Raw genomic sequence first — 16,165 nt, forward strand, 5'->3', positions numbered from 1 at the left:
AACTTCTCCCAGATTACATTTTCATTTTAGTGATTTTACCCAAAGATGTGAGACATCTTAGAGTTTCAATCACTAAGGGTAAACAGATGAAGAGGTTTGAAAGACAAAGTGACCTCAAGACAAATCACACAGGTATTCCACCTAAATGCAGGATCTAACCTTATTCCCTGACCCTTGGAAATGCCAACAGTGCCTTTCATTAAAAAAACAAACAAACAAAAAAACCACTATAATATTACTGTCTCTTCAACACCCTTGGATTACTCAAGCATCCAAACTTAAAGTGAGCAAACGTCACAGATCCTGCAAACATACTGTATCTTAGGAAAGAAATCACAGCACGTGCATAACTCTGATATCACATTTGCAATTCTCAACCACTTTTTCAAACACCTTGTTTCTGCAAAGAGAAAAATCATTCCAAGTCTAGGAATTAGTGGTGAGTGAAGTTGGCAACATTTGAATTCTTCACATGTCTAATCTTCACACTATATTTTAAACAAATTCAACTTAAAACAGAAACCCTAAATATATCTTGGACAGAATTTATCTAAGTCGTGGCTAAAATGAATTACAGTCCCACCTCTGTCTCTATCAATACACTCAAAGCCCCCAGTAAACACACTGGTTAAGTAATAAAATTGGCCTTGCTATACAAAAGCAGCTTTAAGAGGGGCCCTGTATTTTCATGAGCTTCAAAGTCATCCCCAATAAGTATGCAATCTGGGTGAAAACAGTGGGCTGGCTATGCAAACATAACATCAAAAGGAACTCTAGTTTTTCCTTCCAACCTGATTGTTATCCTAAGCCGGCTTACATAGACACTCTGGGCCCATTATTTATCACTTAATTTTCTAAATTTTATAAGTGATCTGAGAAGAATAATAACAATACTTAGCCAATGATATATTTAGTGATATTACTTTTGGTACTTTATTTTCTATTATCATTACATGAAAGTCTCCAAGAAGCTCTTTGACCCTTTACAGAACATTTGTTTTAATTCAAACATGGAAAGAATTCTGTTGTCAAAACTAACAATTTAATACCATCAAATTTGATGAGAGATTCAAAACAATTTTGTCAAATGGACTTTCCAGTCTGTTAAATATATGCTCTGATCAATTTCAGGATGCATATTTTTACAGCTTCAGTGTTGGTTTTCCTACTCCATCAAGGACATAAAAAAGAAAGTAAAATGAAGATTTTCATCTGTGTTGGGTTCTCTGCTAGCCCAACACCCATTGAGGACTAAACCTGTTTCTGTCTTCCAATTTACAAACGAGGAGCCTTAGGGTCAGAGTTGTTTAATAGCATGCTCAAGATCACAGTGACAAAGGCAAAACACAGACAAGAGAGGTTGAAAATCACTTGCTAATACTTGCTACTGCTGTTACAGAAGAGAGTGAATTGGATCAAACTATATGTCTCAGTCTCTGTCTCTCTGTCTCTCTCATCTCATTGGAATTCTAGGAAGAAGATGCTAGGACTCTGTGTCTAGTGTGTACTACTTCTTGTTAGAAGGTGCTCTGGGGGTTCAATAGAAAACTTTGAAACCAGGAGCTAGAAATTATTAAAACTACTAAGAAATCAGATCGTTGCCCAAACAAGGAATAACAAGATCTAGGCGTGGAAACAGACATGCAGAATTTGTATTACTATAACCTTTGGCAGAAAATAGTAAAGCGTTCAGCTAAAAGCAGGAACAGAGGGTCTGTGTGTGGATAACGGTAAAGTGGGAGTTCAGAAGCTATGTCTTGCCAGATGATTGTTCAGCTCAAGCCTGTCAGTGAGTTTCAAACAATAAACTAGGGAAGAAGAGAAGTGAAAACTATCTTCCCTGTAAATTCTTACATAATGCACATTTAGCACAAATCATAATGCAGAGGCTAAAATGAAGTCTGGGTTTGAAAAGTAGAAATAAGCTTAGTTACTCTGATAGTTGTTTCAAGGAACAGCTACTCCAAGAAGCAAACTTCCATTAACAATCAAGGGCAACAACTGCAACCAGTGGTCACTTCTCTTCAAGGTCAAAAGAAACATGAAGGGCGCTATGAGGAGTATTCATGAGCAAGAGTCGGAAGTCTTCTCAGGTGACACACCTTCATGGACTCATGGCAAAATCAATGCCAAGAGAGAGCAAAGGAATGGCACCAGGAAAGGGATGTTTATGTCCTGTTTCTGTTGGCTTTGTGAGTCTTGCCACTTGAGAAAAATTAATTATCTGGAAAAACCAAAGTACTTAAGTAGCCTGAGGACAAGGTTAAATGAAACCGAGTTTCTTCCTGGGGTTGCAGGGAATGGGGAGTGGATAAGATGCAAAATCCTTCTTCCTCAAGGCTGAAATATTAACAACAAAAAGCAACCCAAAACACAGGCACACACCCACTGAAATGAAGAGGAATGAAATCCTACATTTGTTGTAAACAAGCTGCATCTTAGAGATTAATATTCCTCAGCCTCTTCAGCCTGCCAGTCTCTTTCACCCAGGAGTTTAATTTTAGCTCTGCATTAATTATACATTACAGTTACACATAGACATGGGCACACACACACACACACACACACTGTAATGATTATGCTGCCATCGTGGACTCGCTCTGGAACTTATTCAGGTCACCTCAGTCCCTATGGGATACAATGTTGTTTACCATCTAGTACCTCACACTCGATTTTCCCTGGAGATGGCTGCCTGGAAATAAGATTCCTCAAAAATGGAAACTCTTTGCCAAGGCTTTTCAGAGGGAAGAGATAATAGATCTCTGTATCAGATGCCATGCAATGACAGAATGTATACATGGTGACAAAATCAAAATTTTCCAACCATACATCTCAGGCAAGAGTGGCTTGATATGCTTGGAGGGCCACACATGTGGCAATGCCTCACACAGGCAATCCGATTCAGAAATGTGGTTTTTGGGTTGCACGGGAAATGGATGTTGAAGGGTTTTCCTGTCGTCGCTGCAGTTCTGGTGATTGCAAGATGGGCTGGGGAGCAAAGGCTCAGCAGAAATATCTCTGCACTTCCCCCAAGCCCAGCTGCTTGCCCTTGACATCTTGAAACTGGCACTTCAATGAGCTCTTAGCCTCTGAGAGCGATGCATGAAATGTAAGACCAGAAGCATCTATTTATTAAGCTTGGTCACTAAATTAATCTTTCCCCATGGCCAACTATAAAGTGGAATTAATGAGGATGAAGCAGAAGCTGAGCTAGGACATATTTAGCCAAGGGCTGTAGCTCAAGGCTTCACTCCCTGGCAAAAGAATCAGGACAGCTCCCTCCTGACATCAAAAGGGCATGAAGCGGACATACGGGCAGAGAATTCAGGCAACTTTCACTCCTCACACCCTCCCTTATCTATTACTGAAAGCCTAGCTGTGTGGTTTGTCCAATACAACGTTTGCCTGACAGGACTGCAGCCTTCTCACAAGAGTTAGAGATCTTCATTTGCAGATGGGTCACACGTGTGTTGTGACCCTCCCGCGTGTGAGCACTGTGCTATGTGCTGAAGATACAGCTGTGAACACAGCAAAGTCCCCTCTCATGGGCACCTCACGGTGCAGTGGGAGTAACCAGCAATGACTCGGACAAATACACCCATGTTTCATGGTTGTGACAATGCCTTCATGGCAGCTGTGGCGTGGTTGAATAACAGTCTCAGATAGTGTGGTCAGGGAAAGCTGCTCTCAGGAAGCGTCATGTCAGCTGAGCCCTGCCAAGCCCCAGGGTGGATGCCCAAGCACACCCTCCAAAGAACATGAAGGAGGCGAGATGCCCAGAGAGTTAAATACATCTCTGCTTCGATAAATGCTCTTGCATTTTATCTCCCCAATAACCTAATGCAAAGTATTTATTATTGGGGACATGGCTGTGTAATGGATTCAACGGTTTGGGCACTGAAACCCCAAGGAGGCCACATGATATACAAAGAGACATATACAGGTCCAAATCCCCAGCACCCTGAGGACTGTGTAACATTGAGCATGCTATTTAACTTCTATGACCCTCAGTTTTCTCATTGGGAAGGATGGGTTGATAAAGGGATTAAATTACAGAACACGCCAAAGTTCTCTGGCATTTCTTGGCACACAGTAGGTGCTCAAGGAGTGTTCATCAGAGTCAGTAATTGTATGTGTGCCAGGCATGAAGTTAAGCTCTTTGCAGACTTTTAAATATGTAATTCTCCCAGTAAAACAGATACTATTGTTATCACCATTTTAAACATGAAGAAACAGGAGTCCAGAGGACCTAAGTAAATTGCTCCATTTGTAAAGCTGGTCAGTGGGAGAACCGGTACTCAACCCTGGTTTAGCTCCAGGGCCAAACGATTAACTCACTTCCCTAGCACATCACAGGCATTCGGGGAGTTTTAACTCTATGCCAAGTTGCACTCCTCAGGTGGAATCAGAAATCACCCACCTTAACAGTCCACTGCCATCTCATCTTCCTTTGAGAGGATCAAAAAGGAAAAAGGGTTCCATTCCATTTTGACCTTCTCTTTCTGGTTTCTTCTCAGCTAAAATGGCACAAAGCTGAAAGCTCTTTTGCTTAACTCTATTTATTAAGAAAATAGGCTGGAGTGGGCCTAGCTGGGGTGAGATTCCTGCTCTGTGCAGTGAATGGTTTATCACACACAAACACACTGTGACAGATTAGGTCCGGTGATAGAAATGGCCTGTGAGCAGCATACCACTTCGCCACTATCGCCAAAGAAAAGCTGTCTCTGTAAGGATGATAAAAACTTTGTCTGACAAATCAACAAAGTACAAAACAGCAAAAGTTCAATGAGACTGTCCGTGAAAAAAATCCTTCCATTATCCTATATTCCTTTGAGAATTTACAAGGAATTAGACAGTCGGCTACATACAAACAAAAGGGGGGGATAAACCAAGAATTCGTTATTTTAATAATAATGACGATGATGTCTATATTCTAGGAGAGTAGTAAGAATATAAAAAAAGTATATGAAAAAGTATTTTGAAAATTATAAGATTTTTCACTCATTTGGTCCACAAAATCTATTAAGAGCATATTAATAAATATACTCAGCACTGTTCTAAACACTGGGGATACAGCAGTAAACAAAGCAAACAGAAAGACATACCACCAAAGCAATATTAACAATAAATACCTATCATCATGGAACTTACTCTATTTGTGTAAATACTGATCACACAAATATTAATCATTTTTGTTTCCTTAGCTGTGAGGTTGACTCCTATTTAAATATAAATGTCTGACAATACACTCCCTCAATTAGTTATCTGTCAAGTGAGCCTTACCCCTTCACCAGTTTCCAAATAGTTCACTTTGATAAGAGAAGGAGTAAATAAAAAGGAACACGTGATATGAAGGCGGGAAGAGTCTGTGCCAGTGGAGGTTGAGGGGCAGAGGAAGAAAGAGAATGGTACCTCTCACAGCTTTGCCTACCCCAGACACAGGCGATACAAGAGCAATTTCACTATCATTCTAAGTAAACCACCTACTGCTTTCAAAAGGAAAAAAAATATCACACAACACATTTCAAAGTCAGAAACAATGTGTATGGTCTGAATTACTATTCCCTCCATTAGCATGGATAATCAAGAGCTTATTGTGTGTGTTCAATCCCAGCTAGCCCCAAGCAAGTCCTAAAATATAACAAGTACATGGTTTCCTCCCACTCCTGCCCTGCATAATGGATCCTGAAGGAGAAAGGGTGTTCAAACAGGCTGAAGCATAATTCTTAGTATGTGGGTAAATCTGTAAAAAGTGCAGCATTTAAAAATAGGTAGGAGAAAGGAGCATGGGTGTGTCCTTCCCTGAAACACCAAGAACAGTCCCATTTTGGAGGAAAGAAGATAAGGCCAGAGTGACAAAATGAGATCTGATTGGTTGGTTACTCTTTACTTCTAAAAGAAGATTCCAGGAGACTGAGACCAGAGGCCAATCCAAAACAGCAGTTAGCTAAAAGAGAACAAGTGAGTGAGAGAGAGAGAGTTGAGCAGGCTCTGTGGATTGTCAGATCTGTGATAAGGAACGGCACCATTATGCTTGCATGTTCAGAAGTGTCCCTCCTCTTATCCTGGTTTCAAAAGAAGCCCCTCTATTCACCTTCTCATTAAAACAGCCTCTCCAGAAAAAAATGCTGAGACCACACAAAGCAGGACATTCATCACTAGGGCAACCCGTGTACTCAATGAAAGCTGGCAAGCACAAAAGGGCTTGCTTAAGGCTTTGCAGAGAAGCTGGTTCTCTTTGCCTCAGACCATATTTCAGATTTAACACTGGATTCAAACAGGAAACAAATTCTATTTTTTGGTTTTTGCACTAGGAGTACTTATGAAGAATGAAATCATCCTTTTAATTTAATTTTTTTAAAGCAGGGAAGTTCTTGGCTGCTATTAAGCACCAAATTTTCATTTATCATGACATTAACACCAGCTACATTCCATCCCTTTTTATACTATCCCATTTATACCATTTAAAGTCAGTGTGGCTAATTGTCTCCCAGGATGTCCTGGACACCTAATGTGCAAGGACCATTCAGATACACTTCTTCCCAGCTTTGTCCCTTCCTGCTCCCCATCCCCAACTGCCTTTCACTCATCTTCCCTGTCAAAGACCACACACGCACACGCACACGCACACACACACACTCACATGTCTAGGGCCGGGAGAAGCTCACCCAGCTATAGCCCAAATATAATGTGTAAAATGATGCAAGAATCTGGCTACAACACTATCCACACATATAACAGAATTTACTGCAAGTCATTTTTTGTCTTATAAATTCTTTTAAGGGCTTTGAGATATTATAGTTACAAAAAATGCAAAACAAACAAAAAAATCTCCATTCAGTGGAGGCAAGGGGGACAAAGTATCTTATAGCAAAACTATGTTTACCTTTCAGTTAGTGGGCTTACCTGATCAACCATACTTAATTCCTGGGCATCTTTATATGCCACTTTCTTTTCCTGAAGATGGAATAAAACCACTACATTTGGCTAGAATAATAGTATTTTATCTTAGCTTTATTTTAATCTGCTATTGACAAAGCTTTTTCTCAGTCACTTTTCAGAGAAATAACATCTCCTGAGAAATCATCTTTAGCATATTAGAATCTCAAGCAGAAGATCCATTGTGGACACCTGGGGCAGTTTTCTCAGATATAGGACAGACTTCAGCTGGAGTGTGAAATTGGATCTTTGTTTTCCTGTTTTGTCTTTTTCGTGTATTCCAAGGAGTGGGGTGAATTGGTTTAGTACTCCTGTTTCATAAACTATTGTTGCATTTTGTTTAAAATCTATACAAAGCACCTAAAAAAAAGAAGGAACTTAAAAAGAAATGCAGCTGAAATACTTGCTGACTCTTTCACACTTACCAACAAAGAATAAGTGAGATCAGAGACATAAGACAGAGTTAATAATAACCAAAAAGAGTACCAAGTTCTGAGTCAGTCACCAGGATTCCAAGATTAAGTGGACATAAATTCTGCTCTTGTGATATTTACTCTAGGTAAAAATAAAGAGGACAGAGTATTTATCCATCTAAAAAGAACAGTTAAGCATCTAAGAATAGGTAATACCTTGCAGCCAGCCACCTAAACAAGAGCTGTTTGTGTTCTTCTCAATAATTCAATCATTTTCAAGAGTGCTGAGATCAAAATGTTTGAAAATTGCTATTCTAGCAGAGTGAGTAGGAAGTGAGGAGACAGAGACAGAGAGTAGAAACAATGCTTTCAGGAAGTTTGGCTATGAGAAAGAAAGATATAACATTATTTAGAAGGGAACTTTGGGGTCAAAGGTGGGGTGTACGTGTGTGTGTTTTAAGATAGATAATATTTAAACTTGAGCATGTTTAAATACTAAGGATAAGGGTCTGTTAAAGAGAGGGATGTTGTATAGGTGGGAGATGGGGTAAAGAGAATAAAATCCCTAAGAAGAAATAGAGGATTAGTCTTAGATTGGAGAAGGGACAGCTTAGTCCTTTCAACAAGAGAAAATTAGGAAAGGATTGATTCTGATGTTGAGAAAACTTTAGTGTTTGTAGCAGGAAGTTGAGGGAGCTCTCATCTTATGGCTGCTATATGCCCTGTGAATTAGGAGGTAAGGTTATGTGCTGAAGAAGAGGAGAAAGGTTGGGAGCAGGAGAAGAGTAGGAGACTGGAGAGACGAGAATGTTTGAAAGCATTTCTATGGAGAATGTGAGGGACATGACTATGGAAACCACAGGATTGCAAGGAAGCATTGAAATATTGTTGACTAAAGTTGAAGACCATAAACTTATAGTGGACCAAATTTTGGATTAATTTTTTTTAACTTTACTGTAAAATATAACATACATACAGAAAAGTACATTCAAAATTTATTTTTAAACCACACAAATATTTCTAAAGTTAATCAATACCTTTCCCCTACCAGATAAAAAGACTATCAAATGCTTTCACTGAATTTACTCACCCACCATGTGTTATTATTACCATGTATTTTAATACTGTGTTTTGACTTTATAATACATTATTATCATTTTATATAGTAAGTGTCCATTTATATTTACCTGTGTATTTATCATTTTCTTTACTCTCCATTCCTTCTTTCAATTTAGGCCTTTCATTTGGGCTTACCTTCCATTAGAATTTCCTTTAGTGATGGTATACTGGCACAAACACTCCTTATTTTTGTTTGTTTGAGAATGATCTTATTTCACCTTTATTTTTATATATTTATTTTTTATAAATTTATTTATTTATTTTTGGCTGTGTTGGGTCTTCGTTTCTGTGCGAGGGCTCTCTCTAATTGCGGTGAGCAGGGGCCACTGTTCATCGTGGTGCGCGGGCCTCTCACTGTCGCGGCCTCTTCTTGTTGCGGAGCACAGGCTCCAGACGCGCAGGCTCAGTCGCTGTGGCTCACAGACCTAGTTGCTCTGCGGCACGTGGGATCTTCCCAGACCAGGGCTCGAACCCGTGTCCCCTGCATTGGCAGGAAGATTCTCTACCACTGTGCCACCAGGGAAGCCCCTCACCTTTATTTTTTAAAGATTTTTCTCAGGGTATAGAACTCTAACTTAGCATGTATTTTCTTTCAGCAGTTTGGAGATATCATTCCACTGACGTCTGGGATTTCACTGCTAGGATTGAGAAGTCAACAGTCAGCCTAACACTTCCTCCTTTTAAAGTATTCTAACATTTTTCTCTGGCTGCTTTGAATATTTTCTTTTTTTTTCTTTTTTTTTTTTTGGTGTTATGCAGTTTCATTGTAAAATATCTAGATATGAAGTCATATTTACTCTGCTTAAGATTTTATTAGTTTTTGAATCTTTGGATTGGTATATTTCATCAGTTCTGCAAAATTCTCAGTCATCATTTCTTCAACTATGGCCTCTGCTCCTATTCTCTATCTCCTCAAATTAAATGCATACTTCCCTCTATGACTGTTAACCCTATTTTTATACTCTTGTCTCTTTATAATTTATTCTGTATATTTTTTCTCATCTATATTTCTATTCACCTTCCCATTAGTTCTGTGGGTAATTTTCTATTAAATCCAGACATTGAGTTTAATTGGGGTTACATTTTGTTTTTCATTTCTAGAAGTCTTACTTGGCTCTTTTTCATCTGTTAGGTCAAATTCTAGAATTTCCTGGGTTTGCCACTTATTTCTTTATAGAGTAGGCAAAAACATTTACAATTTATGTCCAGTGAATCCAAATTGTGAAGTCTCTGTAGACCTGTTTCTTCAATCTGCTATTCCTAATTTTCCCTCTTCATGATATTCTGTTGCATTGTGTGATTGATTTTATTTTTGATTATATAATTTTCATTTTCCCTGAAAATTATTTGTGGGGATTCCTTGAAGCTTAGCATCAAGTTATCTACCTCCAAAGGGATCTGAATTTACTTCTGCCTGGAAACCAAGGGCACTACCAGTCTAGAACCAACTTAAAACAATTTTTGTCTTGAGGTTTCCTTGGATCCCTTCAGGATATGTGAACTTAGTCTGCAAATCTGCACACAGTTTGGCCTGTGGCCACAACTTTTCAAAAAGCAGTTTTTCTTTCCTTTTTCCCTCTTCTGTGCATAGTTCCCAAATAACCTTTCCAGAAGTTTCTTTCTCATTCACCCTGAGAGCCTATCCCTTTGTGATTATGGCTTACCTTGAGGAGAATCTCTTATTAGATCGCCCATCTACATTGGCCCTAGGCCTTAAATTATGATTCCTTACCCTATGAGGCTACCAAAAACAAGCGCAATTTTTCCAGTGTTAGATAATGCTTCTGGGCCAACTGGCTTCAATGTTCAGGTTACTTCTTTGAGTCTCCAGTTTTTCTTAAATTTCAGTCTGGTAATTCCTTAATATCTTAAAAATTCTTCAATGTTTTAAAAAAGACATTTTAAATATTATATTAGCATTTCAAAATATTTTCAGCAGGAGAAATTAGTCCAAATAATCTAGTCAATCATTACCAAAGTGAAAATTATGATATTTCTTCAAGAATACTCATCAGCTCAGGTATGGCATAGAGAAAATGGACATTTTGTTTCATCCAGGACAGGAATTTTACCAAGTAAGAATAGGAAGAGTATATGGCAAGTCAGCTAAGGGAATTAGTAAAGCAGTATTTGAAGTCTTGAATTATAAAATATGATCTGTATGAGAAAAAATAGGAAATATTTGAAACACTGAAAGTAGATGATAAACAGAGTAGATGTCTCATTGAGGTCAAAGAATTGATATATTAGGAACAACTTAATAAAGTGTAGATTTCATGAACAAGGTGAAATAGGAGATGGTATACCAAATGTCATTTGCTCTAGAGAGCAGGGTAATTTTCACGGAAGTAGAGTTAATGACAGGCAGGTTTGAAAAACAACCAAACAGGACTTCAAGATATGAAATGGTTCTTAGTTTGTATCATATCACTGTGGATCCCAGTGAGAAATTAAGATTCACTTTACTCTCTTCAAGGATCAAATCAAAAGCAAGAAGAGAGTCCAGGAAATGGTAGGCAATTTAACATCAAAGAATTACCTTTATTAATGGTCCAGGCAAGTGCTTAACAACCTGCAACATTTGGAAATCTCTGGTATAGCTGGTATGGATAAAATGGCTTAGAAAACCTCTCCGGCAGGATGGTATGTTATATATTCTGAACAACAAATAAGAATGCTTGAAGAATTTCCACAGAAAAGATCCAAGAAACCTGAGCTCAACATTAGAAACAATCACAAAACTCACAAGTAAACAACAGCTTGCAAGCCAGTGAGAATAAAACAGCAGGGACTTCCCTGGTGGTGCAGTGGTTAAGAATTCGCCTGCCAATGCAGGGGACATGGGTTCGAACCCTGGTCCTGGAAGATCCCACATGCCGCAGAGCAACTAAGCCCGTGTGCCACAACTACTGAACCTGCGCTCTAGAGCCCACGAGCTACAACTACTGAGCCCACGTGCCACAACTACTGAAGCCCGCGTGCCTAGAGCCCATGCTCCGCAACAAGAGAAGCCACTGCAATGAGAAGCCTGCGCACCGCAATGAAGAGTAGACCCTGCTCACCGCAACTAGAGGAAGCCCGCATTCAGCAATGAAGACCCAACTCAGCCAAAAATAAATTAAAAACAAAAAAAAAACAAAAAACCCAGCAGAATCAGACCTACAGTATCTTCATACACTAGAATTAGCAGCAGAGAATTTAAACTAAGTATGCTTGATATATTTAAAGAAATAAAAGAGGAGATATAAAATATGAATAAGATGTCTGGGCATATTTGAAAAAGAAGTAAATGAGACTTTTAAATCTTAAAAAAAAAAATGAAATTAAAAACCCAATGATAGGTTTAACAGCTGATTAGACACAACTGCCGAATTAATGAATCAGAGATCTGGAGAATTATCCAGAATACAGCATGAAGATCTAAGAGGTGGAAAATATGAGAGTTAAAATAAATGAAGAAAAGAATGAGAAATTCTAACATAAATTTAATCAGATTTTCAAGGGCAGAGAAGAGATGGGGAGGGACAATTTCCAAAGAGTTTACGGCTAAGAATTGGTTAAAGTACCACAAATCTAAAGCAGGAAAAATAATTCACACCTAAACTCATTTTAGCAACTACACAACACCAAAGAGCAGATAACCTGCAAAGAATATAGCAGAATTAAGCAAATATTTTTTCTGTATCAGACCAAATAGCAAATATCTTAGGCTTCACAGGTCTCACAGTCTCTGCTTCAATTATTCAACTCTGCTGTTTTCGTGCAAAAACATCCACAGACAACGTGTAAATAAATGACCATGGCTGTGTTCCAGTAAACTTTATTTATAAAAACAGGCAGCAGGACATATTTTGTTCATGAGTCATAGTTCTCCAGTCCTGGAACTACAGAATGTCCCCCTGACTTCTCAACAGTAACAAAAGCATCCAAAGAAAAAGGCTTAAACTGATATCAAGTAGGTGTCTCCCACTCCCTCCCCAAGGCTCTCATTGCCCACCCAACCTAATTAACCCCCTTCAGCCTGAGAAACTGGAACTAAGAGTGGCCCTACTTAGTTGATTGAATTCTGCCAATCAGAAAACTACTCCCCACATCCCCAATAATATTCCCCAAAGCCATCCAATATGACCAATGTAAACAAAGGGAGCTCACAGGAGGTTATCTAGAATTTGCTTTTAATATCCCCCAGTCCTTACACTCCTCCCATCCCCAGGCCAAAGAGGGCAAGGCCCATAGACACAAAGGTATTGGCCCATCATTTTCACAGTGGGTACCAATATTACATCCAAGAAGCTAAACAACAGACCAGTTTATGGAAGAATGATTATGGCCACATTTTCTGTGACTATCCAAAAACAGTAATGACAGAAGGGTGAATATACCTTTGGAAGTACTACTGTGGATAGTGTGTGAGATGACCAAGTGGTGAAAAAATTGTTTCTAAGGATGTCCTTTTATATCAGTGCTCAAAAACAGGGCCAATAGAGACTGACAAGGACCTTGACCAAAACTGCATCAGGCTGCAGCAGCAAAACAAAAAGCAAAGTTGCAACCACCAACCCACCCTGAAGAGTACATTTCAGCAGCATTCCCAGAAGTTTAGGTTAGCATTCATCATTGCTCCTAATTGCTGTCAGTTAACTCTCCTGAGCCCTTCCAGGCCAAGCCATCATGCCATGAAACACGTTGTCTTTCCTTATAATGCATTTTCTGTCTTGCCAGTAACAGAATCTGTGGCTTTGGTGTTCCTTTACAAGAACACTGATCGAATTACCCTAAGACCTTTTTGTGTGTTCTGAGTTACTGGGCAGAATTCCAGAAACAAATGCTTACGTTATCCTCAAATAGAATACCTAACTTTCCAAGACTGCACAGAAGTAGATGTTTCTCAGTCATTTCCGGCTTGGCCACTGATAAAGGCACAGTGTACTTGACATCCTACTCTCTGTCCACTAGGTTACACAGGCCACACGTAATCTCATAAACTCTAAAACAGTTCCAGTGAAGGCCCTTTATTGCCACAGCATCCTATGTTTTCCACTGAAAATGCAAACAGGCCAAGTTTCTTTTAGTCTAGTCCCTGAACATTTCAGGCTCGTTTCCCAGCCTTATAAGTCTCATTGTGATTTCCATTCCATTAAATCCATCACTTAGGAAACTGCTGCCTATTCTATTATTTAAGTGCTCAGGAAAAAAACAAACAAACAAACAAACAAAAAAACCTCACATCCTTTTCCCCCAGTATGTTTCAATATTTTGCAACATTTTGGACGTTCTTTCTAATGGTATCCAGAAAACGTATCACTTAAAATAGGAATAAGAGTAAAGACTATGACAGTTATGTAGTTCATTCTCCTGACAGTTGGGGAAACTGACACCTACAGTTTAAATGACTTGTCCAAGATCAACAGTGTCAGAATCAAGTACAATATTCATTCGAGTGATTCATTTCCTACCATGTGATGCATATCTTAAAATTTGAACTTTTTATTTGCCCTATGATTCCAGGATTCCTAACTTCCTTTTCCCAAAAACATTGCTGAGTATATTTATATATGTCTATATATATATATGTATATATATATATATATGTATATATATATATATATATATACACATATATATATATATATAAAAATGCATAGGACTAACAGAAGTTGATAACTGAATATTCAGCATGTCAATTTGACTTTCATTTGACCTTCAAGTGTCAGTGTTACTTAAAGTGAAGATATCAAGACGATAGCACAGCAGATGCTGCCAAATGAAAATTTTGCTGCCATGAGCTTTTTATGAAATATTGAGGCTAAGCAGAGAACCAGTTCCTCTGACAAAAATACTCATTCTCCTCGCTAAATCGCAGTGTGGAGGCTGCAGGCACTCTGGGTTTTCTACTGCCATCCTGAATGTGCTGAGCTGGGAAACATCCAAGATCAAGAGATGACCTTTTTATTGCAGATTGTGAGATCATCTTTATTCCCATAGCTTTCCATTCAAAACAAAGGTTTTGTTTTTGTGGGTTTTTAAAATTCCATATAAATTCTCATTTGGATGAAGGTAAAAAATATCTCACACTGAGCAGGAAAGGAAATGGCAAACCCTCCACCTGCAGCAGCATGAGAGGCAGTCAGATCTGGGAAGCACACTGAGTTCTCTTACGTCTATGGCAGTGCTACTGACCCTCATCCTCCCCTCATGTGGAAAACCTAACATCACACACTTAAACAGGAACACAGCTTATTATTTAGTTGACACCTTTGACCTACCACTCAGTGACGTCAGCCTCAGTTTAGAGGAAGAAAAGGAAGTCATAATTGGAAGTGGGACAAGGAGGGTGTGCTGTGCATAAGGGGCATGATGGTGAAGACCAGCTGAGGTGTTTTCAGATTTCGTTGTGTCACCTGGCTGGGGCACTCCATATCAGATGACGTTTACTGAGCACCCAGGAGGGGCTGAGATCACATTCACTGTTCTGCTTGACACTGTTACTCAAGGCTAAGTAACTTTCTCAGGGATAGGTTTAGGAGATAAGGGGTATGCTGCATTCCTCTGTGGATACAGAGAGCCCTCAGCTTCTCCATTCAGTGACACAGAGCAGTGGCCAGGGTGGAATGAGGCATATGGTCCAGCTACAGTTCAAGAACACTCCCTGACGACACCATGGTAACCTTTAGTTTCACTGAGTGCAATGGCCCCACTGTTCTATTCCTGGCACAATGCTTGGTGCTGGCCAGGATTCATTTCTCTCTATTCAGCTCAAGTTGTAGTCACATAATAAAATGCACAGTGACAAGATTTCCTGAGGCTTTCAGGTGCATCCAGCCTAGCAGGATGTGGGTTGCTACATTTCTAAGTTCAGCGATGAAATGAAGGCCCCTATTGCTTCCAGACTCCAGTCAGAATCCAACAGATACTATCTAGAATTAGTTATTCAGGAGGCAGTTAAGGGTCATTTGAGTCATTTATGCAACTAACTATTTTTACGGTACCAACTATGTCCTAGGCATATGCTCTGCCCTGGTTGATACAGATATAAATAAGACACAGCAAGGAGGAGCTCACAGGTAAGTAATAGAGAGAATTACACATGCAGTACAATATGGTGAGTACAAGTTAGAGATAAGTGCAGGGTCCTCAGAAGAACAGAATCTAACCCACTTCAAAATGGATGAGAAGACTTTCTTAAGAAAGTCTGACAAAAAAAAAGGAGGGGAGGTGAACTAAAGGGTGGGTATTACAAGCAAAAAATATAAGTATAAGCAAAGGTAAAGGAGCTGGAAGCAGAACGCTGCGTGCATGCAGTTTGCTATTGCCAGAATATATAATGTGTGTGCATCACAGGGATGGTGGCTTGTCAGTAGTTAGGAACCCAGGTAGACGTCAGGTTAAGGAAACATTTATGTCCCATGTAAGGAACTTTATTCTACAGGAACTGGGCTTTGAGCAGGGGAGGGACACAGTCAGTCTGCATTCCTGAAACATCACTCTGGCAACATTGTAGAGGAGAGAGCTCAGGGGATGAGAATGAAGAAAAGAAGAACAGTAAGGAATTTATTTCAAAAGCTGGGATAAGTACTAGTGAGGTCCTGTCTCCTATAGTTGACCACCAATTCTGGAAACCCCAAGCATCCCCATTTATGCACAGTGCAAAACCAACATTGAACTCACTGCAACAAACCTACTGTGTGAAGTGT

The sequence above is a fragment of the Balaenoptera physalus genome, assembly GCF_965194825.1.
Source record: "Balaenoptera physalus genome assembly, chromosome: 3".
Classification (NCBI taxonomy): Eukaryota; Metazoa; Chordata; class Mammalia; order Artiodactyla; family Balaenopteridae; genus Balaenoptera; species Balaenoptera physalus.